Consider the following 27,389-nt stretch of genomic DNA (forward strand, 5'->3'; position numbering starts at 1 on the left):
AAACCGGCAGTTACCTATCATCTTACCCAGCTGAGGGTGGTAAATCCATTTTATTGGACTCTGCAAAGAGGACCAAATTCATCTTTGATATAACTCCTCTGGAATTACTGCAGACATGAATCTGGACCAATATGTACACTTGATGACTTTGACTCTGAAGAAATTTAAAGATTTTCTTTGGTGACTATGGGTAAGATTTTCAAAAGCCATTAGTGTTAGCCTAACTCTTCCTTTTGAAGTCCATGGGAGAACTCACATGGACTGCAATGGGAGCATGGTTAAGTCAATGCTAAGGGTGTGATTTTTTTATAAGCATAGTGTGTGTATGTTCTGAGGCTTTTCAAACTCTCTCAGGACCATGCAATTCCAATAAGATAATCCTTGGCAAGAAGGTCAGACCATGGGCATAATGCAGTCCATAGCCCCCAAAACAGTCTGTGACACAACAGGAAAGACTATATAAACATAGGACTGAGTCATGGTCTAGTGGTTAAAGCACAAGAATGCTAGTCGGGGGTTCCTTGTTCAGCTCTTAGTTTTTCATCTGATTTACTACATAACCTTGGGCAAGTCACTTAACATCTCTGTCCCTCAGTTCCCTCATCAATAAAGTGGAGAAGATAATGTTTATTTACCTCACAAGTGGGTTGTGAGGCTTAATTCATATTTGTAAATCACTTTGCGATTTACAGATGAAATGTATATTAACTCTTTATTGCTAGAGACATCAAGCAAGCTGGAGACCCATTGTGCTAGGTACCGTACAAACACAGTTAACGACAGTCTTTGTCTCAAAGAACTCAGTCTACAAAACAAGACATTTAACAGGTGATGAGACAAACAAGCAGGTGAGAGAGTTGGGGGTCATAGGTAGTGCACAGAAAGACAAAAATAGGGTAACTTGGTGCAGATTAGCGCACAATCACAGCTCACCACCTGCCTAGCCTTTCTGCAAGTGTTTATGTCACCATAAAAAACATGTGAATAGTAAATATTATGGCAGCTTATGGTAATGCTATGATACTGGAAGTGAGAGATGCTTATGCTGAAGGTATACCTACACTGGAGCTGGAAGGTGTAATTTCATACAGGTAGACATACCCATGCTAGTTCTGATTGAGCTAGTGCACTAAAAATAAAAACGTAGCTGCAGTAGCCAATGGCCTAGTTGCCCCAAGTATGATCCTGACTGAGACCCTACGTACATACTGGGGCTGCTAGCCCCTCATATCACTGTGGCTACATTACTGTGTCAGGAGCCAGCCAAGAACATCGTAGTTTCTAAGTGAGCAAGCTGCAGAGCAAAGAGGCAGCAGTGGACATAGGGAGCAGTACAATGGGGTAGCTCCTCCATGTGGATTTCTTGAGAGCTTCAGGATTTGGAACAGGTTTCCTTGTGACTCTCCGTGCTCTGCATAGTTAGAGGGGCAGGCCCTAGGTCCACAGATCCTTTCCCCCACCCCAAGGGATGATAGCAGGTAGGAAATGGTGGGATGAACCATGCAGGATTTCTCTAAAAAGTTTTCCATGGGAGGGGGCAGTCCGGCCCAGCAGCTCTGGGCACTGTCCCTGCTATACATAAGTGATTAAATTAGCCTCTCTTTTTTAATGTTTCCTTTACTTTCTTCTCTCCCTCCTATCATTTCTTTACCTTTTCCTTTCCACTCTTCTTGCAGGCAGCACTAATGAAGTTTTCAATACTTGTTAGCACAAGGGTTAGGTCATCTGTCTTGCTGTGTTCTCTGTATGGACCCAGATTCTCCTCTCGCTTACACTGATGTAAATCAGGAGTAGCTACACTGAATTCAGTGGAGATTCATCTGTATAAAACGGGTGCAAGAAGAGACTGAGACCCAATGAAGTATATTGTATACCTTAATCTAGTCCTAAATAGGTTAGAAATTTCTGTGTCTGAAAAAAGCTAGTAAACATTAAAAAAGGAAGAAGACAGGAAATAGTATTTCTTAAAAACTGTAATGGGCCATACCTTTATGACCCAAACATTTGAATTTAATTAGAAAGCTATTCTTTGTTAAATATTTTTAAGTGAAGCATTTCATTTGTTTGTCTTGTAAAAGTTTACTAGCTGAATTATTAAATGTATTCTGAAATTCCTTCCAGGAGATAGCTTGCTTATTAAAATGTGTTTTTTCTCATATCTTTGATCATTCGATAGATGTAATGCAACAGCTAATCTCTCATTCCTGATCATTTATGGCTGATCACGGTCCCATTAGAGTCATTACCAGAACTCCTACTGAATCTAATGGGGGAAAAAAAACATTGGGCTCCTAATCTACAGTATTGTCAGAGATCCTGTGTTTCTTTGGCAGAAATTCTGCTGTTTTGTTTGATGGTCAAAACGAAAGGGAGCGAATTTTCAAAAATGCTCAGCGTGTAAACTCTGCCGCCACTGGAGTCAATAGCAAAATTAGATTCCCAGAATGCCATTGCTTCCTTCCAATTTAAAAAGGACAGGTCCCTTTCTGTTGGATTGAAAGCTCAGTGGATAAGGCCAGCAATTTTCAGTTTGTTGATGAGCACTTAATAGAAGAACAAGAGTCTGAACAAAATTTCCCCAGCCTCACATTTCCACAGTACTAATTTAAAAATTGCTAAAGTGGTAAAAATGGAGAAAAATTACTGATGTATTCATTGTTTACAATTGCTCTTTTAATAAATTAAGAGATGCAATCTCATGGGTTGTGAACTCTCTGGTATGAGTACTTGCACGTAGTGATTGGTCACCTAAGTCATATGGTATATTTTCAGCCCCTAATGGGATGACCTAGGTGTTATAAACAGCAGGAGTGCCTGAATAAAAGCCCTGGGACTTGAATTTCTTTATGAGGAGGATGGACTGGAGAAGGAAGCACTTTTAAAGAGTGAAAGGGAGAGTAGTGGATACTGTAAGCAGTCCTCAGGAATTTTAGGACATTTAAAATGTTTTTCTGCTCTGTTTTGTGCAAGGAAGAGCATTCGAGATAGCGCCATACATGGAATCCAGATTTAAAAATCTACCCAGATTTCTCCCCGACTAGGAAAGAGAGAGAAAAGGGATAAGTCAGAATAAACTTTACAATCAAATTCATCTGGTCATTCATACAAAGTGATTACACATATGTGGTCCTATTTGTAAAAGGTAGAGCAAGATATTCATTTGGCTCATTTAACCAAGTTAAGCATGGGAAAATGGAAAGCATATTAAATATAGTTGTATACTGGGACGTTCTCTCTCACAATCTATCTACTGGGCTTTAAGAAGCAACTAAAACAAGCAGTTGGGAGTTCTCAACCTTCACAGTGAAGGAAAAGACCACTACTACTGCAAAGGGGTTGACTCCATAATATCATATATTAGGCCAGGCTCCCTAAAAAGAGATAGCCCCTTCTCTCCCTGATGCAAGGCTATGTGAGTTTGCATCTTGGGGATTTTTTTCAGAAGGGTTGGGTTGCATATTTTACACATCATTCAAGACAAAGTGTAAGTGACATAGGCATGCAGTTGTTTTTGCACAGTGCCCGTTGAAGTGCAAAAGGAGAATATGGAAAAATACTCCAGCGGAATTTGCACACTAATCTAAACCACCCTCTGACACCATAAATGCTGCTGTTTGCCTTGTTGCCAGTGATTTGCTCAAGGAATCAAAACAGCATTGTGGAAAACAGCTTCTGTGTACTTTTCATTGTATGCACTTGTACAGTGTTATATGTGGGAAACATATTATGAAATAGATTTTTCAAACCTATGGTTATCTTGACAGAAAATGTACACATACATGACCTGAATTATTTATTTAGGTGCACAGATGTACATGTTTCTAGATATGATTTAATCCCAGTTATGCTTAAATAGTCTTACTCTATGTAGGCAGAGGTGTGATAAACAGCAGACCCACCTTAACTGCAGTTACAATGAACTTTTAGCCACCTTAGCTGCACTTTGCCCACTAACCCATCACTACCAGGACTACTAACTCCTCCAGGCTTTTTAGCACCTTCTGGACAGCAGACATTTAAAAACAGCAATAGCTACAAAAAACATTGTCTCTTTTCATACATAGAATTATCCTTCAGAGTCACACTGCGTATTAGCCCAGGACTGGCACCATTCAGTCTTGCAGCAGTGACAGGTTTAAGGTCCAATACAGCTGACCATGAGGGCTAGAAGAGGATGCTTGGTACCAAAGGAAAATTCCCCTTTTCCAATGGGATAAAGGGCTGACTTTCCCACAGCTAGAAGCTAATCACATTTGTGATATTATGTAGATCATTTACACTAGCCCTTGCCCTGAAAGTCTGTGGTTATTTTGGCTTAATAGCCTTTCCAACCTTGCAAGACCTGCAGATATTAAAAAACCCAAAACACACCACCTTCCTTACACAGTTCGAAGAGGAGCGTACAGAGCCAATAGAGTTCCACTACTATGCTGTCTTAATGGGCTGGCTAGCACATAACAGAACTAATTAATATTAATGCAGCTATCAAATAATGAGGGGGCAGCTCTCTACCTTTTGTAGACTTGTGCAAAAATAAGTCTTTTCTCCCCCATGAAACTTTATTAAAACGAACCTCAACGATGCTAGCCTCTGCCAAGCTATCCTTTTCATTCTCCCAAATGCATGTGGCTGCATTTTTTAATAGGGCAATAGCCTGTGACGTGGTGACCATGCTCGGTTCCCACCAAAATCATTAAAGGGAGATAGCATGTTGCAGGAGATGATAGTTACTTCACAGGTTTGGTGCCATGCTGGGTAATTGGTAGGCACGAGGAAGGGAGTAAAGACCAGTGTGGAGGATTAAATGGATATATGGCAGGGGAGAGGGTATCAAGCCCTGTTGGGAAGGCATGGGGGTATCTTCTCTCAGTAAACATATCTAATGTGGTGTCATTCCACACCAAAAAACCACAAAGCAAAAACAAACCCACTGCTCTTCAGAAGTATATTTGTAAGCAGGGTTGGATTTACACCTTACGTGCCCCTAGGCACAGCCTCTTCAGTGCCCCCACTGCCTACAGCTGACTTTTATGTTTTGCCTTTCTTCCCATTGCATTTAGGTCATGTAGCAGGCTACTGATCTGTGTAGAGCAGAAAGATCCAGGAACCAACAAGACTCATGTTAAGAAACAGCAGAAACACATTTACTGTAATCCACCCAGTATTGATACACACGATAGTGTCCCTGTACTGCACATATTTGTTTATTTTCTACCAGACACAGCCAGTGGCAATAGCATATGCACCAATGTCATTCTGGGCTCATTCTGTTCTCCTTTAATACCAGTTTCACAACAGTGTAACTTCTTCGATTTCAATGGAATTATTCCTGATTACACTGGTATAAGTGAGATCAGAATCTGGGCCAAAGTGTCTTACTGGAAATTAATAGGATGAAAATTACAAAAAAAAAAAAGAAACACGGGGACAATAATTCTGATATCTAACATTTAAATGTTGCTTATGGAACGAATGATAAAGTTTAGGTTGATCGCTTATTTTCCAAATGAGATGTAGCAAATGGGTATTCTGTGTCATGCTCCCCATTGGGATGGGAAAGGAAAGGAAAGAAAGGAGAGGAACACTACAAGAAAAGGAAGGCGAGCAGTGCAGTAACTAGATAGAAAGATTAGGAGGTTAAATTCTTAGTCAGTTCAAACTTTTGGCAGTGCACTGCCTCTCATACTGAAAACTTTTAAATTTAAACCAGGAACCTTTTATCCAGAAAGCTAATTTCTTTTGTTTGCAATGCCCAGGAAGTCTTGCAGCCCAGCATTTTCACAGGATTCCTTGAAAGTTTCACTTTGGTCTTAAGAAGATTTCACCTACAAGTGCTCTCCTTTTCTGATAGATCCAAACAAGACTCACCCTTTTCTATGAAGATTAATTTAGATTTTCTATTGCGGAGGCATACATCCCTCAGTCACATGATCCTTGTTCTTTTGAAAACTAGGTAAAGCCTGTAAAGAGGCAGCTGTGTTCCAAGCTCTTTGAACAGTATCTCTTATAGAAGAGGAGAATGGATAATCTGTCCTGCAAACACTGTTCGTGGAGACTAGTAATCAGTGTAGAAGAAGGAGTCTGCACTGGGAATGAATGTATCAATTTACCTCAGGCTGTGCACTCCAGAGATGGGTTTTGCTCTAGACTGGGTGATTTTTAAGCTTAGTCTGTAACCAAAATTAAAACCACTTTCTTACTGCAATTTAAAAACAAAAACTTGAATTTTACACTAAGGAAAATATCTGCATGAATCTTCAATTTTAAATCTGGTTTATAGGTTTAAACTACCATCTTTTGATACAACCGAAACAAAATGCAATTCACCATTTCCTCCCTCCAGATAACCTGGATATAAACCAGTAAATAAAAAGTATGGTTGTAGAATGTGTAGGATTTAAAAAAAACAAACAAGCAAACAAACTGATTTGCAAAGGTCATGAAATGCAGATAGAAAGTGGAAGATGTGGAAAAAGTTTCTGGTACCTCTTTCAGTGATCTGCAGTAAATCATGATCTGCATGACATTCTGTTATTTCAGAAAAACTCTGTCCATGTGATGGTTGTATGGCTTTTATCCAGTGCTTAGCAGTGAGGGGGATTAACGCTACTCACCCTATCATTCCTAAAAACTACAGGTGGGATTTTCAGAATTACTGTCAGTTGAATTAACTCTGCACCCATTCGAGTCAGAGGGTGAAATTCTGGCCCCATTGAGGTCAGTGGCAAAATTCCCATTGACTTTGGGAGAGCCAGCATTTTACCCAGAGAATGTTCTACATAGATTTCAATGAGAGCAGAGCAAGGCCAAGCCTGAGTGTTTTTGAAAAATCTCACCCTACAACAGAGATATGCCTACAATGGAGAGACTGTGTGGGAAGCCAAATCTGGAGGGAGAGAGCAGGCAGGCGTATGTGCTAATATGTCATAAAAAAAGCCCCTATAAAATGAGATAGATTAAGAAAATCCTGAGAGTGGGTGGCTGGAAAGACTGTTTGCAGGAAGCCTTTAAATTTGCTATATAGAAGTGCTGGCTGCAGGCAATCTTGTTCCTTGCTGTGATCAAGTATCACATCAGCTGCACTCTCCTGCAGCAGCAGAGGTTCTGTCTGTGCCAGCAGGCACTGTGGAGCAAAAGCAGGAAACAGCCCGCAGATGGAAAAGCCTGACTTTGAGTTCTCATTATGATCTAAGGAAAATGGGAATCAATGGGGAATTCTTTAGATACAAAGGCAAGAGAGAACCTCAGTGAAACAAACATCTATCTTTGTGCACAGGGGAGGGGTAAGAGGATGATATTTTGTAGTTTGGAGATAAGGAGGGCAAACGAAGATCAATGATTTTGAACTGGCCTATCAAATGAAGGAGTTCTGTAAGAAAGGAGAGAGTAAAGTCTCTGGGGTTTGTCTACACTGCAGTGTAAACCCAGACTCGGACTCAAGCTTAAGCCAAACCTCCTTGATACACAGTTCTGTCCAGCTCAGGCTCAGACCCCAGGACCACACAGGGTGGAGGGTTTGAGCCCAGGGCCTGGTGGGTACTTGGGTCAAATCTCCATCCTTTTGCAGTGTGGATGCAGCTCAGGTCTAGGCCCCCTGACTTGGGTCCTGACGATCTGCCAATGCTATCCCACAATCCCATGGGCCAGTGTTCTTTGTCCTCTCTATTCCAAGATTGGCCAATCAGCCTTCAGGAAAGTGAATCAGCCCCCTGGTTCAACTACAGCTGCTCAGCATTTAATCCTTCCATTTTATTCTGACCCTTTGAGCTGCAAGCAGAGTGAATCTTCTCCTGCATTTGCCATGGCCACCAAACTGAAGAAGTCCTTTGCCGAGTGCGCTGCTAGCTGATTATGGGAGCACAGCCAAATTTTGGTTAATCTTCGGTGCAAGGTGAGCAAAGATTGGGACTTCAGCAAGATTCCAGGAATGACCACATGTACACATTAGTAGGAAATAGCAAAGAGCCTGGCAGCGTTGGGGATTCACCAAGCTGGTAGTGGATTAAGTGACTCAAGACAGGACTACCTGAAAGCCAGGGATGAGAACTGCACCTCTGGGAACTCACCATCATCCTGCCCCTTTTATGAGGAGTTTGACCAGGTGCTGGGTACAAGCACCTTCATAAACACACTATTCTCCCTTTTCAGTTGATCTAGGCAAGTCTGTAATGTGGGATCATACAGCATCGCTAATGTGTTGTCTGGGTGCATCCCGGCCCAGCAGTGGTAGGTGCACTTCATCTGAATGTACTGGTTCAGCTATTCATTACTATTCAAAGGCTTCCCAAAGATTGTGAAATCACAGCAAGCCACTGTAATGACAACACAAGAATCCGAACAGGTCTGCAGACAGCGCTGGTAGGATTTCAGTCTGTCAAACACATTGAACCACCATTCTGCATCCGCTGAGGGCATAATTGTAACCCTTCTGCCAGGCAGAGCCAGCAGCAGCAAAGCCGGGTTCTATATCTAGGGGTTCCTGTCAATGATAGGACACCAAACCGGCTCGAGCACCCACACAGTCACCTGGGAAATCACACACTATCCCCTGAGTGCCCCCAAAAGGCAATACCTCCCCCTTCACAGGCACAAAGTCTGAGTGTAGAAAGTAAACCTTTTGATAAAAGGAAGTAACAGCAGCGGTTTGGGAAAACAGGGCAGATTTCATGAACACCATGAGCCGAACCCATCCCAGAGCATGTCGGGTGTGTCCTTCATCTCTCCCTTCTAGTTTTCCCCTGCCCTGCTGCCTGTTGTAGCTGCACTGTCCACCTCTCGCTTGTGGGGTTCTGCCAGTCCCCTCTGCTGGTTCCTGCCAGCTACCAGGCACAGACTTGACTGGTCTCCTCTGTTGCTGCCTGCAGACTCTTTCCACTGCTGGCTCTTACCACCTCCAGGCTTCGCCATATCCTCTCTGCTGTCTCTCACCACACTGGCCCCTCCACCACCTCTGGGCCTCAGCAAGTCCCCTCTGCTAGCTCCAGGCAGTCTCTCAAGGTTTTCCAGCTCAGTTAGTGATTTCAGCTCTCATTCACAAGAAAGTCTTCTACTGACACAGAAACAATGCCCCTACTTTTGTTAAAACCAAAGACTCCAAAAGGAATCATTAATATTACCTTTTAACAATGGGAGGAAAAAGTCAATCCATGCCTGAGAGTAGCCTTTTGTCCAGGTTAGTGCAGCCTCAGTAGAATAATGACTCTCTTCTTCTCTGCTTGATTTTACAGTCTCTGGCATCCAAATGCCTCCTTTCCCGAGTTCTGTTCAGATCAGAGTGAATCTGTCCTCAGAACAGACTAAGCACCGTTTTGCTGCCATTTGTTTATACCATAGGGAGACAACATTTCATTACCCCTGCAGTTAACACTCCAGTGATTTATAACCCAATACCAGTCAAAACTGACCATTTCCCATCATGCTGCCCAGCACCTAGGTGGGTTTATGCAGATACAGAGCACACGCAAATAAAGTGCCCCCCCTTTCAGCTGACTGAGCAAGGAGAGGGCCACTCAGACCTTGCTTACATAATTAAACCTTCTTTTGTCAGGCCTTCTGCGATCAGGAGCGTTTCATAAGCCAAGGCAAAAGGGGGTATGTGGAGTCCCCCAGAACAACAGTAGGGGCAGTAATTCCATTTATAACAGCGTCATTTGGTGACTATAATGTCCCAGCCGGTCCATGAATGTAGACTTGCGATCGTCAGCAAACCCTGACATCATCAGGAACTTTTCCAGTGCAGCTCACTTTGTTGTCTATAAGTCAGTCTCTGTGGTCCACAAGGGCCTGCATAACAATGGTGTAGTACTCCTGGCACTTCATGCACTCATGTACTCTTTGTGGAGAGCTAAGTATGGGCTCACGAGTCACTGATGGCCCTGGCACAGTTTGGAAACCCCACCTCTCTCAAACCCAGCAGTTACTTCAGGGATATTGTTTATGCCTACCACCTTTGAGTAAACCACACGCCCGACTGCCTCCAAAACCTCTGTGACCACTTTACCCGCAGTTGATTTTACGACATTGAACTGGTTACTAATGGACCTATAGCAGCCTGGTGTAGCAGATGATTACAGCAACCTACTTCGGGACCTATATGTCCACCCTCATTTGTGTGTCCCCTGATGTTGGAGGGCTGGGACAAGCTGCTCACAAAGCTCCAAAAAGCATAGCTTTCTTCATGCAAAAATTCTGTAGCCATTGCTGATCATCCCAGGTCTACATGATGATGTGGTCCCACCAGTCTGTGCTTGTGGCCCTGGCTCCAGAAGTGCCAGTCTACCTAAGGGGCATCAGTGACTATGCTGAGGGTTGTGAGCAGCAGCAGCCAGTATAAGACTTCCATGTCTGTATCATCCTTCTCTGTCAGGTGCCTTTGGTAGGGCAGAAAATGATGCTGGACCTTCCCACAGCCTTTTATGGGCTCTCCACCCATTTGCTGAAACAGGAGCGAAAGTGCAAGCAAAGGAAGCTCTTCAAATGGTGACTTCAGATGTTGCTGGCTCTGGTTGCTGGGAGCATGCTGGGATCTTGGTGGGCTGTGACAATTTCCTGTGAGCGTCCACCCCTCCTGTTAAGTTCTACCACACTGCACCACAAATCCTGGTATCCACTGAGAGAGAAGGCGCTAGGACACCTGGAACATGGCGGTTTGACTCAGGTCTGCATACTGCAGCGTGGATGCTGGAGGCCCAGGTTTGGGGTCCAAACCCAGCAATTGTAAACTGAGGGTCATCAATGAGTGTCGATGCTCAAGCCCTGGGTAAACGTAAACATACCGTACGCTTGCAGTACTTCATACTTCTGTAGCAGTGTTTCTCAGCCACTGGTCTATGGCCCAGCACCAGTCCCCCAGATCTCCCTGACACAGTATAGGAAGCTGGTCCCTGGTATCGAAAAGGTTGATAAACACTGTTCTATAGCATCTTCCATCTAAGGACCTCAAATCACTTTGCAAAGATTATTCAGTATAGCTTCACAACTCACACATGATGTAGGGAAGTATTATCCTCATTTGGCAGAGAGAGAGAGAGAGAGAGAAAGATTAAGGCCACAATCCTACAAATATTTAAGCATGTGCAGGACGTCACACACGCTTAGTCTCAATGACATAGCTGGGACTGCTCACATAATGAAAGTTACATAAATGCGCTCATGTGCTTGCAGGGATGAGTCCAAAGTGACATGTCCAAAAATCAAAGGGAACGTAGCCAAACCAGGAAGGGAACTCAAGTCTTTAGATTCCTCATCATGTGTTTTAATCAGAAGTCCATCTTTCCCCAACTACTACAAGGAGGTGGAACAAGGAGAAGGAGCCATACTTTTTTTAAGCTTGTGACCTTGGTGTTGTGTTTTGGAAAATGTGTATGTAATTATACAAGATCTAAATTACAAGGAGATGGCTTAGTGGTTCTAAGTGCTGTATTAGTTTGAGATATCCCTGGATTCATCGGTCCAGGAGAGTTGAGTTCACCCTTTATGTTCTGGTACAATGAACAGAGAAATATAAACCAAAATATAAATATTTATGTGTAAAAGAGAAAAAGGGGCAAGGAGAGACAAGGAGGGACTGGCGGGCCTATCCCAGACAGCGGACCTCAGCAACCCTGGAGAAGCAAGTACAGGGGATACGGGGAGGAAGTAGCCCAGGGGCAGCCATAGACGTTGGCTGAGTTGGGGCAACCCTGCCAGTGTGTTGTGGCAGGAGCCCCGCCAGCTCAGTGGCAACACCTTTGCTGCTGTTAGGGCCCTGGGCTGGGACGCAGTGGAGATGGGTGGGCCTGCGTCCCCTTTCCCTCCCCGCTTTCTCCTAGCCACCCCGGGAGTGCCTCAACCTCCCTACTGCTGCCACAGCAGAACCACTACCCGCCCGCCCTGCCTCAGGGCCGGGGCGATAGACTGTTTGCCCGCCCGCCTTGCCTCAGGGCCGGGGCGATAGACTGTGGGAGAGCGGACTTTTTCCCTACAGGAAGGCGCTGTGGCCTCCTCCGGGCTCAGGGCCCGAGGAAGGGCTGCAGCACCCGGGTCGGTTTGAGGAGACCCACCAACAAGGTCCCTTCCAGTCCTACAGTTCTATGATTCATTTGCCTCATGTATTTTTGTTACTAAGGAATAACTGAAAAATGAAACTAAAGCCATTTTCAACTAACTGCTCACTTTGACTAGAATTGGCTTTATGAATTAAATCCTTTGGCCTTTAATGTCATTCTGCCTGCCTTCTGGACCTGCTAGAGGAGTGTAACAATTAGCTAGATCATCATTTAATTTAGGTTGAAAATCTCAATTGCTCCAAGAGATGAAGCTCTAGTCAAACAATGTACTTTAATATTAGAATCATAGAAACACCACCAATATGTTACTATTACTCAAAAATGTCAACTGAACTTACTGTAAAGGGCAGCACGAAAATACGTTTTTAAACATTAAAAACTCATGTGCTACAAATTTAAACACAAAACTTGAAAGACAAGGCAAAATTCAACATCAGCGGAAGAAAAGAGACAGTGTCTCCATTTCTAAGATTTAAGATGTGAGTTTCAGAAAATGAAATAATTAGCTTACCTATAAGGCAAGTAGTGAATCATGTTCTGAGGTACAATTGGAATCGGACTGTGGAGTTTCTTGATGGCTACAGAGATAGTCAATTGATTCAGGAAATGTAGGGCCACAGCTCCTACAATCATTGAAATCAATGGAAGTTTTGCCATTATTTCAGTGGGACCAGGAGTAAGCCTGTACAGGTCATCTCTTATATTCCTCTCCACTTCCTCCATTTTTATCACGATAGCCAACACCACATCCAACCTGTCTTCGGGGCTTGTCAAGCTGACCCTGTCACCCCCACCTCTGAGTCCCTCGATTGGTCCCCCTCTCCTCCATTTCATCCAGTTAAGATTCTTGTCCTTATCTTCAAGACCTTGATCCCTTTGCTTGAACCTCATCTCTTATGGGCCTCACCCCTCTCCTCACGGCTATGCCACTGCCTGCTTGCCTGGGCAGCCCTATATCTCTCACAGCTATTTCATATTTTCTTCCAGGCCACTTCTGTACATGGAATGACAATCCTGAGTGAGTTTTCAAGGCCACTACCCTCTCTGCCTTCAATCCTTCCTGAATATCCACTTCTGCCATAAGAACTTGAAGAAACTAATTGGCTGATTGGGGCAAGGTTGTGGGTTAATTAACTAGAGAAAAATCTACACAACACCCAACTCATACAATATACATTACTAAGACAGGACATCATCAAGACATGGTCAACCACCCCTTGATCACTTTACTTGTATGTTGCGCCCTTCCCCCAGCCTCCATCTTTGTCTTTTTTTACCTTTTTAGATTACGTGCTCTTAGGGGAAGGACTTGTGCTTGTACTGCATCTAGTATATTAGGTGCTACTGGTAACAAATAGTAGAGATGAGTTTAGCGCTCATGAAAAGGTATCAGTGTTGGAAACTGAAGTCCTCGCTTCAGCCTCAGAAAAATTATAACACTGGCCGCAGCAGTTTAAGCTTCTTCAGATTACGCTGCCTCTGGTCAGTAGGGGCCAATTCTAGAAATGACAGGTAGCTGTCTCTTTCTAGACATTCATTTCCCAGCCATCCTGCTCAGACTGCCCACAAAACTACTGTGTGTTCTGACGATAGATTTTAGGATGTGAACAGCTGCACACTATGCATTGGACTGAAGCCTTTGACTCACTGTAGTCATTGACCTACCATCAGATGATGATGATATTCAGTCACCAGTGCTAACCTAAACCATATGTAAACTAATGCCCTGGAAATAGAAGATTCTAGATCCTATTACCAACCATTCACCATCAATGTCCTTTTTTAAAAATATGCATGCAATTTGGAAATATGCTTGTGGGAAAGGGAAAAATAAAAACACTCTGCAGACACCAATAGTACATATTGGTGCTGGCACATGGGTGCTATAGAGGGCAAGTAGTGGCACATGACTAAAAACTTGCCCAAAAGCTTCCAATTTAAACACCACCATTATAATTCAAAAAAGGATTGGACATTTATATGGATAATAAGACTTCATCCACAGTGATAGCCAAGGGATATCAACTAGAGCTCATCAAAACCTGGAATTTCTTTCCATGGGAAATTTCAACATTTTGAAATTTCTTTCCATGCTGAATGAGAATAAAGAGTCAACACTTTGAAGTTTCCCACAAAAAATTTCCAAAATCTGTAAAAAATATTGAACAATCTTATTGAAGGTTCTTAATTTTGACTTGTATAATGATGTAAAAGTCAAAACAAAGCACTTTAACCTTAGGTAAACAAAACATTTTTGATTAACTTGATACATTCCCACAAAATGGTTAGGTTTTGTCAAGTCAACATATCCAGTGGAGAATTGTTCAGTTATAAAAATTTTCCACCCACTCTAATATCAATCCTTGTGTTTCAGGATCCGTACCAATTAATAGCGGTCTGAGGAGAGGAAGACTCATCATCCCCATGGATTTGTAACTGAATAACAGTGGTACTTCATCATGAGGTGAAAGAGTGTACACTTTCTTCTAAAGTGTCATGTACTGACCACTGCCTGAGACACTTGCCAAACTAACTAAACCATTGTTCTGACAGTGTGGCAATTTCAGTGTTTCTATTAAGTTTTTCCGTAATATATGACTACTTTCCATGATGCAGCTTCAGGGCCATTATTACTATTTGTCTTCTCCTCACTGATTGTGAATAATTAATTCCTCAGTTTGAAGCCCTAAACTCCACCCAAGATAGCAACACTTGCTAAGTGGATAAGATTACTTTCCCCCTAACATAGCTTAACATAATAGTTTGCATTACAGAAATAATGCTGTGTGCACCCCCCCAGCTGACCTTTTTTCCATATAATTTTAAGACAGATTTATGTGAAGTCAAGGAAGTGGAGCTATAAATGTTTTAGCAGAGTTTATATTTTTATCAGTGGTGATAATGTAGAGATGAGGAAATACCACCAGGAATAAAATAAAATTGATACTTATTAAAAAGAAGCATGAGGAAGTTTTTGTGAAGGAAATCTTTGCAACTCTTTTTTTCTGTCAAATAGGATAAGAGAGACAAGGTGGGTGAGATATTTTTTATTGGACCAACTTCTGTTGGTGAAAGAGACAAGCATTGAACTCTTCTTCAAAAATGGGTCCAGGAAAAGATATTACTCTACCCACCTCGTCTCTCTAATATCCTGGGATCAACCCAGTTATAACACTGCAAACAGGGTGATGATAATCTAATGAGAAATATTATCTATGTAGGTACTTTTACTGATCCATCACCATCTAATCTGTCCTCACAAACATTCATTTATCCCTACACCATGAATATGAGGTAGGGAAATATCATCCCCATTTTACAGATTAAGAACAAAGTAAATAAATGATTTGCCCAGTTTCACTGAGGAGAGCTGGGAATTTAACTCATTTACCAAGTCCCAGTCCAGTGCCATTATCTACTTAGCTCCTCCGACCTTCAGTAGAAATTGATAAAAAAACACCAGACTATAGATGAGTTCCAGAGGGGTAGCCGTGTTAGTCTGTATATAGTAAAGACAACGAGAGTTCTGTGGCACTTTAAAGACTAACAAATTTAATATTTGTAGACATAAGCTTTCGAGAGACTTAGCTCTCTTCTTCAGATGCAGTAATACAGAAAATAGGTAACACAGAGGTAAGTCTCTCGAAAGCTTATGTCTGCAAATATTAAATTTGTTAGTCTTTAAAGTGCCACAGACTATAGATGAGTGATTGCTGACCATATTAGCTATGCAGAAGTTAAACCTGGGGGAGAGAAGGGGGGAATATCATGCATTAAAATTGAATTTTATTGAAGAGCTTTAACTAGTGTTTGAATGCTAGTCCAATGATGCATATTAGATCAATCCAACTGTACCGAGCTGGAAACAAAACATGTCTGACTCTCCACTGCATTATACCAGTATAAGACTGGTGTAACTCCCAATTAATTCAATTAAGTGACAGTGGAGGAACAAGACCCAAGTTTCAGCTGTCAGGTAAAATCATCTCAGAGAGACTATGGAGGTAGTGTCTGGATCTGAATTTAGAAGTAGAGTATGCATCAGGGTTCAATTTAGGGACAGATTCAAAATTAGAGTGAGAAAACATCATAAAATGTTCTTTCAAGATTTTGGCCCCAAATGGCAGCGATTTCATAAGATTAAGTGTTCTTGTTAGGCTTCCACCATCTTGGGCCAAAAATCTCATGAGAACAGCTCTTCTCATAAAAATTCAAGCACATTTGAACAGGAACTGGACAGGAGGCCTGTTCCAGCTTTGAATCCAACTCAATCAAATCTATAACAGCAGATATGGATTCTCCCCTATAAACTCAATCTTTAGCTATAAGGCTATCTTTCTAGTTGTTTATAGGTACATTTAATAAAAAGAACTGGACAGCAGTGGTGATAGCCAAGAAAATAGTTTAATGGATATCACAGCAGTCTGCAATTTCAAATAATTGGCATTTGATCGGTTATATTTATAGGTCTATGAGTGATCCTGGCAATAACAGGAAGACTCTTTTTAAAAACAATTGACTGGAGGAAAGTGCATTAATTCTTGGGATAGTTTAGTTTGCTTTGTTTAAGTGTTACATGGTATAAATTCATATGAGGGGTTTGTCCATCATGTTGCCTATGTACACGTGCAAGTTTATTCGACTGTTCTTTAACACGTATTAAAAAGCACAACAAAACTAAAAAGAAGCCTAAAATCTAGATTTAGACTTGGTTGTAACCTTGTTCTGATTTAGGAGTTATTTTGAATCATTTAGTTAAAGTTATGTGTATATATACATAAATCACCAAATTCCCATCTTTTGAGGCAGCATTCTTTTGCATCCATTAATCTAGTGCTGGCTGCTCTCGACGATCTACATGGGTCCCAGAAGGGATTCTGTATCTCCTAATTGAAACTGTATGCCTAGGAGAATTATTGCAAAAGAGATTTTAAAAAAATACTAATCTCTCTTCAAAATGAGGTTTACAATTCAGATGGCAAAAAAAAAAAAAAAAAAAAAAAAAAAAAAAAGAGAAGTTGTCACTCAAATGGAAGAAATCCTTTATATACACACACTTAACAAAATCATACCATACATACTGTAATTCTAAAAGAAAGCAACACGCTGGTTTTAGGGAAGTAGTTAGTTCAAGCTGTCCCCATTTGTGCTGAAGATTAGGTATTTACATTTGATGAAATCCAGAACTACAGATCAATACACAATGGGATCAAGATATGCTCTGGAAATGTGGTTCCTGCATCTTTAATATTCTCTATTTCCTTTTATCCTAACTTTCAAACTCCCAGGAGCTTAATAGTTCTTAGTCAGGTTGGTGGCTTCAATACCCCCTTGTCTTCCTGATGGCAGACATATGTCTTCCGGCTTGCAGAGCTGATGAACATAAGACACTCTAATTCATAATATAAAATCTACTGGGAAGAGCTATAGAGGTGAGATTCTACATGGCTTTTCAAATTAATTCAGAAAGTAAAATAGTATATGCAGCATTTGGGTAACTTTATCTAGATTTCAGAGATTTGGTTACGTGAAAGTGATGATATAAAAACACTTTAGCATGTAGCAGAATACTTTTGCACACATTTGGAAAAGATCAAGTCAAGACTACCTAAATCATTCAATAAAATCTACTACATAAAACATCTAATAAATTGTAATGGCAAAGGCTTGTACAGAGAGGCTGAAATTCCAGCTATGCTCTGAAAGTAAGAGTTTGGTCACAGTCACTTTCTTTTTTTGCTGACTTTACTAGGCACTGGCTGTAAGTGTCCTATTTCACTGGAACACCACAGAAGATGTTTGGCACCAGTCTCAAAGGAGAAATTATTTGGTATGCTGTGATTTGCTTTATGATTTGGGGAATACTTCATTAATCCCTGAAGTCTCAAGTCACTTAAGACCATGACTAAACAAAAAAATAAAAACAAAATAAAAAAGGTGCATGGTATAAATGCAACTCAATTTAAAAAAAAGTTAAATTACAAGACTAAGATAACAAGGAGTAATAATAAAGATTTCATAGTAAATTACTGACTTACATGGTGATAGTATCTTGCATGAAAATAAAACTTGCTAATTCAGTTATGTACACTGTAAATAAAACAAGAATGCTGCTAGTACAAAGGGTTTTATAATCATATTAGTAAGAACGATTGCCTCATATTCCAAACCTCCTTCTTCACTTTCAATACCCATCAGTTCCAGTGCAAGAAGAGAAAGGAAAAAAGTCTATATAGCCTACATACAATAAAGATGAAAAAGACTATAATCTACCCTTGAGGAGTACAACACAAATACTTTCATCCAGACAAACGTGGAGCTACAGCATAATGGCATTTTAAGGCACCCATGGTAACAGGGCAGGTGGTGAGACCACCTCTCGCTGCTCTGGACTGCACCCCAAAATGTGACACCTGGGTTTCATGAAACTCTAATTGGACCTCACCCCTTTTCCATAGTGCGCTGCTCTAGGGAAAGAACTGGTACAGTTTAAAGAGCCTAATTCCCTTGTAGTCAGTGAAAGGTTTGAAACTGGTTCAGTGGGAGAAGAATCAGGACGAACGGTACTAAAAAAAAAAAGTTATGATTTGAAATTAAATAAATTAAAAAATAATGTAAATTAGAAGCCAAGCATTTTAATAAGGTCAGCTAAATAATGGAATTATTTGCCAAGGTAATGCTATAGTTGTATAAAAAGTAGACTAGAATAAACTAAAATACAAGAAGTTACCATTGATGACAAACCTGAATTGGGGTTGGGAATAGGATACATCAGCCAAAAGGTCATTTCCAGCCTTAGACTGTGGGGCTGAATTGCCTGATCAGTCTTTTGCCTTGCTCCTGAGAAGCTGCTAAAAAATGCCTGTTATGATGGCAAGACTTGGTGAGTGAAGTGATATCTTCTTTGGACCAACTTCTATTGGATGGAAGAGAGAAGCTTTACACAAAGCTCTTCTTCAGATCTGGGGAAGGCAAATCAGAGAATCTGAGACCACCAAACTCCTTTGGCTCATGCCATTGCACAACTATGAAATAGTTCAGTATTAAACTGGGGTGGTGAAAGCCTTTGTATCTCAGCCACACCACTACCCTGAAACAGAGGAAAGTTCTGGTTCAAAAAAGCAGCAGCCAGTGAGGTGATATTGTATAGCTTTTATGACAAAAATCTTTAAAATACCAAATCTATATCTAAAAAATTAACATGAATCCTTTGTGTTCAGAGGTAGTCATGTGTCAAACTGCAATTAAATTAAAAATCTAGATTTTAGCATTAAAAATCCAATTCCAGATAAAAATCCAGAAGAAAGATTCAACATTTCTTCTCCTTTACTGAAGCTCCCAGTCAATCTCTCTGGTTCTTCCAAATGAAACCTCCAGCAAAGAGGCAAGTTTGGACATTCCTAATATTTTGAAGGTAAAAATAGATCAGGATTTTCCCTACCCCTCAGGCCTTTTTTTAATACATCAGAGAAGCAAAAAAGGGGCAAACTTTTCCCCCCTCTCCCCTTAAGATCACCTTTATACCAGATAATATAATATTACCTTTCACCAGGAAAAAATGTGGAACAGCATTTTCTGCCTAATATTAACTCTTCTTAATGAAAGGAAAAGGAAAAAAGGAAAAAATTGACAACTGACTAGGGTTTTTCATTTACATCAAGAAAAAAAATACACGTATCAGTGATTACCAGATGGTTTGTAGTAATAGGAAACCCAGATTAACCCAGTAGAACTAAATGTTGATATTTATGGAATTTACTATCCCAAGCCAAGACAATGTGCATACCATGTCTCAACTTTAAAGAAATATAGCTTTTCCACTGTCATTAGATGAAATCCATTCAACATATTTAGAGCAGTAAGAAAGTCAAACCAACATGCATGTGGACCTACATATCCACACCCAGACCTTTCCAAATGACTTCCCCACCCCCACTGAACTGCAGCAGCCAACTGGGATACAGGATGCTGTATGAGCATGGGTGTGAGGACATATGTATTATTTATTCAAACCCACAGCAAGAAGCTATGCAGGATGGGGCAGGGATTGTTCCAGGTAGAAGCTCTATATAGTGAAAGGAGAAAAAGGATAATTTTCCATCATTCATATAAAGTTCTGTATCCACTGTTAGTCTGTGATTCTTTATTTTCATATGACAATGGGAGAAAGTTGCAAAAAAAAAAAAAAAAAAAAAAAAAAAATGTACAAAATTTCCCTGAGCAAAACCCTACTCTTACAAAAGGCAGTTGAGGTTTTTTAAGTGTCCACACAGGGCTTCAGATACAATTCTGAAGAGTCCAAACGCTTAGCTTCATGGAAGCTCTGTGTCTTGAGGATGAGCCCACCTGCTTGGATTTGAACCTGCTAGATGTCACTGCAGTACTAATTCCCTTTCTCCCTGCTCAAGTTTCCTTCCTTGTCCTCTGCATTTTCTCCCATGTTTTTCCGTCTTACTGTTTTATTTTGTTCTTTCTAAAAATAAGTTTTTTAAAAGTGTTTTAAAAGCTATCAACAAGATCTGTAGCATAACTATAGGTAAAGATTTTGTCAAATGGGGTTAGGTGAGCAAAATCATGATGCTTGGCAAATGCATTCAGAAAGGGTGAATGAAGAGGTCTAAAGAAGAGACTAAGGTATGAGGTGGTTTCTGAATTTGGATCAAATCCCACTAGTTTTGGTGATAAGTTGTTAAAGTGTTATAGATTAGCATACCCACAAGATGTTAAATGCCTTTCTCAGCTCACTGGTAGCTAGTGCAACTATTCAAATACAGAACTGATCCAAGTATTTGGATGAAAAACTAAATGAGAAGTTTGATTTAGAAGTAATGTCAAAATGTGAAAGAAATTGGAAGGTTGGTAAGCTGAGAAATAAACTATGCACATACCAAAGTTTTATTATCAAAAGTAGCAGTAAGTTTATGCCTGTATACAAACAAACATACACACAAAAATATAGCTGCTGGTCACTGTTAAGGCTGACGTGAACTTTGTACCTCTCCCCCTCCGCCCCGCAAACATAGTTTAGGCAAATTAAACTAATGAAACATACATGCTTTAAAAAAAATAAATAAATAAAGGATCTAATTTAGAAAACCAAAGGATAAAATAAACTCAAAACAAGGCCCTGAGAATCCTTACAGAAAGTGGCTTAATAAATACAGCCAGGATTTCAGGTGGCCAAAAAGCAAAGGCAGCTGTTAGTTTACTAGAACCTATGAAACAAGCATTGAGTCTCCTTATTCAAAGAAGAAAATTTTAGTGCATCTAATTCCTGACTTCTACCAATAAGACTGAAACTCCTTAGAGAAACTAGGAAAATAGTCATAGCTCTGAGCATCATCTTAAAGTTATGTTACTGGTCCAATCCAATTGCAGTTTATCCACACTATGAAATGACTGGCTTGCAAAAGAACATCCTTCCAGTGGTTTTATAGATTGCTGTCGCAAGGTCTGAATCAAAAAAATGTGCTGAGAGCAGTGATCAACAACATATTGATGGGAAAAGTATGCCCCTCATTGGGAGAGTTGCACCAGGTAACCATGCATCAATTGATAACTTATACCACCATTTAACTGAGCACTGAGTTTGGCCGAAAGTGTGAAGAGGACAGAAATCTGTGAAAGCATTTTCCCTTCCTGAGTTGACTAGTTTAGCCAAGGAGTCAGATGCTAGAAATTCAATGGGTGAGAATTGAAGTGGACGTAGGCCTGCATAGGATTTCAGATAAAGCACCAAGTCATGGCACGCATCCTGTACAATCTCATTGGTTTATCAAACAGTGAGACTAACTAAGATTTAATATTGTTGTTTTCTGACATATCTATACAAGAGAAGATATTAAATTGTATCGTCTGTGGCGTGTTTTGAAGGCACACATACTTCTGACAGAGTGGGGAGGGGGAGGGCATGCACCTAAGAGAATTGAGAGTCTAATGTTTTCCTCTTCAGTGAAGGACTACAGTCAGAATGACAATGTTGTGTTTGAGAAACCTTTGCATAAGGCAAAGTCATGGCTAGTGTCTAGGGAGACCAGGCTTTGCCACTAAGGCCAGTGCTAATGGCCATGGTGGAGTGAGACTGTCAGCAAAAAAGTGCTTGTGATACAGAACCCGAATGGAAATCTGGCATTCTGGAAAGAGAGCAACAGCACTACCAGCAAAGAGGGGTGGAAGACATGCACTGTGTGGGGCAGCAAGACCACAAACATTCCAGACAGGAATCACAAAAGGGAGAAAGGAGGAAAATGAGGGACGGCCTCAAAGACCACCATTTGTGTCGACTTTTGCAACAAATGCTGATTATTTTCTCTCCTAGGACAGACTTTCAGATTCTGGCACCTCAGTCTCATGATAAATATTCCAACAAGAACAGGAAGAAACAACCCAAATGTATTCCAACAGCAACCAGTAAACAGTAAAAGAGACTTTTTGCAATTTTAAGATTGCAATCTTGTGGCCTTCCTGGGATAGTTTATTACCAGTGAAAACCAATTTGACTACCGCTCTCCATTTTTGTTATAACAAAGTAATTTTTTGGAGCACATTTTTCAGAAGTACCTTCTAGTTTTCTTCCACTTGGCACATAACAGCAAGTTGCTTACAAGGAACTTCACAACTCTGGGCCAGCTCTGGAAATATATAATCAGTTGCAAATGTTTTGGGGTAGATGACTGACGAATGTAGTAACTTTATCACTTCTCCCATATTTTACCATTAGCCAATCTTAGAAATTTCAAGGACGGCAGCACTCTTTTTTAGCAAAACTTTTGCGAATGTGCCTAGCAGCTGTTTTAATCATTGATTTGTCTGTTCCTAGTAATAATAAATACAGTAGCAATATTGCCATAATGAACTTTCATCTGATGTACAGTGGCACAATCCAGCATACTGCAATAATTTCTATTGTCATGAAACCTAATAAAAATATGTAGTTTTTTTAAATCCCTTGTAAAAGCACTTTCTTTTTGCCTCTGTAAATTGAGTAGCTACTCCATCCCCCCCATCCCATTGCTATACATTATATGTTTCAGCAAATATTAGACTTATTGGAACATAAAACATTCTCCTCTCCCATCACTAAGAATTTTTTCTAGTCTTTTGGGCGGGCAGCCGGTTGCTTCATTTAGATCCTGCCTTCTGGACTTTCCTAACTTGTTTATCATTTACAGTGATACAATTTTTTCCCCACTCAGTTGGTCACCTGTGATTTATATAGATAATGAGAACATCCAGGGGTTTATTAGTAAGGATTTGAAGAGTTTGGAAGGGCCCTATAGCCTTGTATTTCAGGGCACAAGCCAAGCTCTAACAGAGGGGAGTGGTTATTCCATAAATTGTTTGCTTTATGGTTTCTTGCACCTTCTCCGGCAGCATCTGGTGTTGGCCACAATGTGAGAGAGAAGACCAGCTGGACTTCATCTCTGATCCCCTATAGCAATTCTATGATAAATTCTGGGGGGCCAGATTAATTTGTCTTTGAACAGTTTTAGAATGTCTCTTGCTCTCACTGTAAACGAGGATGGAAATGTAGACGATACTGAAGCATATAAGGTTGTGTCAACGGCCAGTCTAACTGTGCTGTAAGAGAGAGAGTTTCCATGGTGGGCATGGCAGGGGAAATCCAGAACACCTGCATGAGTAATTTATTAAGGAGGCAGCCTTCCATTCATTAAAAGACACTCACCTTACTTTGACGTTTGGAGGCCAGCCTTTTCTCATCCATTTACATTTCAACACCAATAATGTAAGAAAAGAGACTCATTTAAAAAATATCTAAAAGTGGAAAGTGTTTTAAAAAGTTAAAAGATGGCTGCATTTAATAGCTCAGCTTTTTATTTTAAAAGCAATGTGATACACAAGCCTCAAGCATGCAACCTTTTCTTCTACCCTGTTTCAGTTTGTTCCCAAAGAATCTCAGTCTAACTGATGGGTATTAAACTCTAAAAAGAACAAAAATATAAAACTTTCCAGGACCAGCAAGTATAAGGCACTTTTCCTGCAAATCATCCACCATGGGCTTTCCAAACATGTTAACTGAGCTATATACCGTGGGCCATGCACTGACACACATTGATAAGGCACTGGACTGGGGGTCAGAAGACCTGGGTTCTATTTGTGGCTCTGCCATTGACTTGCTGTATGACCCTGGGAAAGTCATTTTACCTCTGTATGCCTCTGCTTCCTTTCCCACCCTTTGTCTATATTCTCCATTTAGAAGGTAAGCTCTTTGAGGCAGGTAAGCTTTTTGCTATGTATTTATACAGTACCAAGCACAATGGGGCTTTTTTCAGTTGAGGCCTCCAGCTACCACCACATTATAAAATAAAGAAACAGAGGAAGAAAGTATCTTAAAGTGTAGAGCTGAGTGAATTTCACAGCAGATTTTCTTACTGATATTTCCTTATATATAAAAAGCAGTTAGATTCAGTTGTACTTCTGCCTCTTCTGTGCAGCTTTCATGAACATTTATTAAAGAATCAATCTTAAAACTCCTGGGGCAGATCCTCACCTCGTGTAAATTGTCCTAATTCCACTGATATTCTCAGATATTTCCTGTGTTCATGCTATGTTCTACGTGGGATGGGGGGGAGGGGAAGTGCTTGTACAGCAGGGGTAGAGGATTTTCAAAACCCCTTTACCAGGGCCCTTGCACAGAGATAATTAAACAAGCCAGGTAAGAATGAGACCATATTTTTGCACCTAATATCTTTGCAGAGTTTAATTGTGTGTCTCCACAATGAGTCAATAAGTCTTACAGTGACCTAATTTTTAAAAATATAATTATGCAAAAAAAAAAAAAAAAAAAAAAAAAAAAAAAAAAGTCTTTGGTTCCCTAGAAGATATTAAAAAAAAAAAAAAAAACCAAACCAAACCAAAAAAAAGTAACACCTAAATTCTGCTTGCTGCTGCTTCTTGAAAACTGCTGCTTCTCGCCAAGGAAGGAAAAGCCACAGAGGCTTCCAGTCCTTCTCCCAATTGTAAGAGAGCTGCACTTTCTCAGTCAAGCAACAGTACAATGGCATGAACTTATGTGACAAGTTGCAGTTATCCAGTAAAGCTCAGCTTCTTAATATTACATACATATAGCAAAGTCTTCAAGAGAAGAAAAAAAAGGAAGCATTTGTTGTATATATTAAAACAAATAATCGTGAAGTCATTGCAATTTTCCAGCAGGTATTCTGGAAGTAAAGAAGAGGTTAAATGCATTGAGTACATTTTCCCACCAAGAATTGTTTGCTTAGCTCTAACACAAGCACTCAGGGTGAGTATAAACGGTGCATAATCCAATAGTATGTTCAGTAACATCTGAATTCTGTCATCACAGTGTAGTGCAATACATAGGAAATGAAAAAATTACAACAGACATGGCCAAAAACAGGTGCAAGTCCCGGTGGAGGGAAACCCACAAATCTGCAGTCAGCAATTTATGCAGAGAATGGCTTGCTGGGACAACTGCTGGAGTCCACACCAGGGCCCTTTTCCTTGTTCATCTTACTGGGGGGACGGGGAGCAGGAAAAAAAAAAATCTTGTGGTACATATTGATTAGCATGTATATGCTTGGCTATTCCTCCTTCATTGGCTAGGTTATAGGTGGTTGCAGTTTGAGATAAATCATATTCCCCCTAAGCCAATCTAAGCAAACAGTTCTTTGGTGGGTACTGCTACCTGTTGAAAGCTTTAGGGGAGCCAGGCACTGATCTGTGAGGGGTGTGGCTGCATTAATAACTTGCTGGATTTTTAGACAGTGTAGTCTCACCCCCATTTCTTCAGGCACCTCTGATGTTACAGCATCAGAGTATGAAGGAAGGATATTCCTTCTTTGCTTAACCCTTCCCCTCCACCTCTCTCTAGGGCTCCCCTGTCCCTCTGACCCACATATATACTGTATGCCTAGTGGCTTCCCCAGTGACTTTCCTTTCTTGTTTTCCTGTGGCATTCAGGACCTCCACAGGAGAAGCTATAGTGTGTGCCCACTCTTTCGCACAGAAAGAATATTTTGAAGTAGAGCTAGATAAAATTCTCAGTTGAAAAAAATGAGAACCAAAAACTCTAAACATTTTTATCAAAACCAGAACAGTTTTCAGGTTCATCATAATCCAGAATTAATATTTTAAATAGGAAGGTTTTAAAAAGCACAAAATTTCCTTTAAGAAAACCTGACTTTTACCAGCTCTGCTTCATAGGTGTCAGGGCCATTAGCACCTACATGAGCCCTCTGATCACCTTACCGTGCAGTCACTGATGACTTTAGGAAATGCACATGGGGGAGTTTTTTTTCCAATGGCACAAAGCAGAATTAGGTGTGTAACTCCCATTGAATTTCAGTGGTAATTGGCTTCCTAATCCTCCTTTGTGCCTTTGAAAATGCTCACCATGGAGCTATATAAGTCACTGGTGTGTATTATGCACTCTTGCTTCACTTGGAGCATTGATAAAAATGTGCTAAATACGTCCAGAATACTGCACAGGTGCAAATACCAATTTGCAAACCTCATGACTTGTTCAAAACAAAACCATTTCCCACCAACACATTCTAAGGCTTTTTCCATTAAAGACTATTTAGCCTTTAGCAAAGCTTTCATGATCACCTCCACGTTTATCCAGGAGAGCTTCCTAAGATTTCGATTTTTAATATTTGGCGGGGGGGGTTAACTCCAATTATGAAATTTAGGCTCAGGATCTATTTAGGCCCTGATCACTTTAAACATGTGAATTGTCCTACTGGATTCAATCAAGCTAATCCCACACCTGATGTTAAGCATATACATAGTGTTTGCAGAATTGGGCCTCAGCCTAGAATCAATCCTAAACATTTTATGAGGCTTTGGTATTAAAAAGGAAATTCAAGTCTCTGGGGAAAGAAACATTATATAATCTCCGCTACATTGTTAATAAACTCCTGTATATGAATAGGATATTCTGAATGTATTTTAGATTTTTAAAAAAATGTGCAAAATAAGATCTATTCCTATGCACATGAGTAATGTGGTTTGCCTGTTCTCTTCTGCTCAAATTTACATTCTAGTAAGGAGGAAGCATTTGTTTCTAGCCACAGCAACCCCTTGTATGAATACATATGATTTGTATTACAGACAGGTAAAAAAAGTCTTTTCAGCTTGAAGACTTGATATCAAAATAACATTGTGCAACTCTTGTTATAATCTCATTTAATCAATTTCTTATCCATTGGAACATGTTGCAGTTGCATCAAGAGGCTCCAATTAGGAATTAGGCCCCCATTTCGCTAGATAGCACATATACATACAATGGAAAGATAGTCCATGCCTCAAAAAGCTTACAAACTAAGGGCTAGATTCACAAAAGAATCTAGGGGTAGC

General features: G+C 40.5%; 1 long non-coding RNA gene across 2 annotated transcripts in view; it reads right to left on the minus strand.

The window, feature by feature from the left end:
• Nucleotides 1-693: 693 nt before the first annotated feature.
• The window catches only part of LOC137151117 (uncharacterized), a 57,031-nt gene continuing 30,335 nt past the window's right edge, over nucleotides 694-27,389 (minus strand). For both annotated transcript variants that reach the window (XR_010919185.1, XR_010919186.1), the window contains exon 3: nucleotides 694-1,820. This is a non-coding gene — a long non-coding RNA (uncharacterized lncRNA). The remainder of the gene's footprint in view (nucleotides 1,821-27,389) is intronic.

Source organism: Emydura macquarii, unplaced genomic scaffold, assembly GCF_026122565.2.
Source record: "Emydura macquarii macquarii isolate MOO-44397 ecotype Brisbane River unplaced genomic scaffold, CSIRO-AGI_Emac_v2 contig_1043, whole genome shotgun sequence".
NCBI lineage: Eukaryota > Metazoa > Chordata > Testudines > Chelidae > Emydura > Emydura macquarii.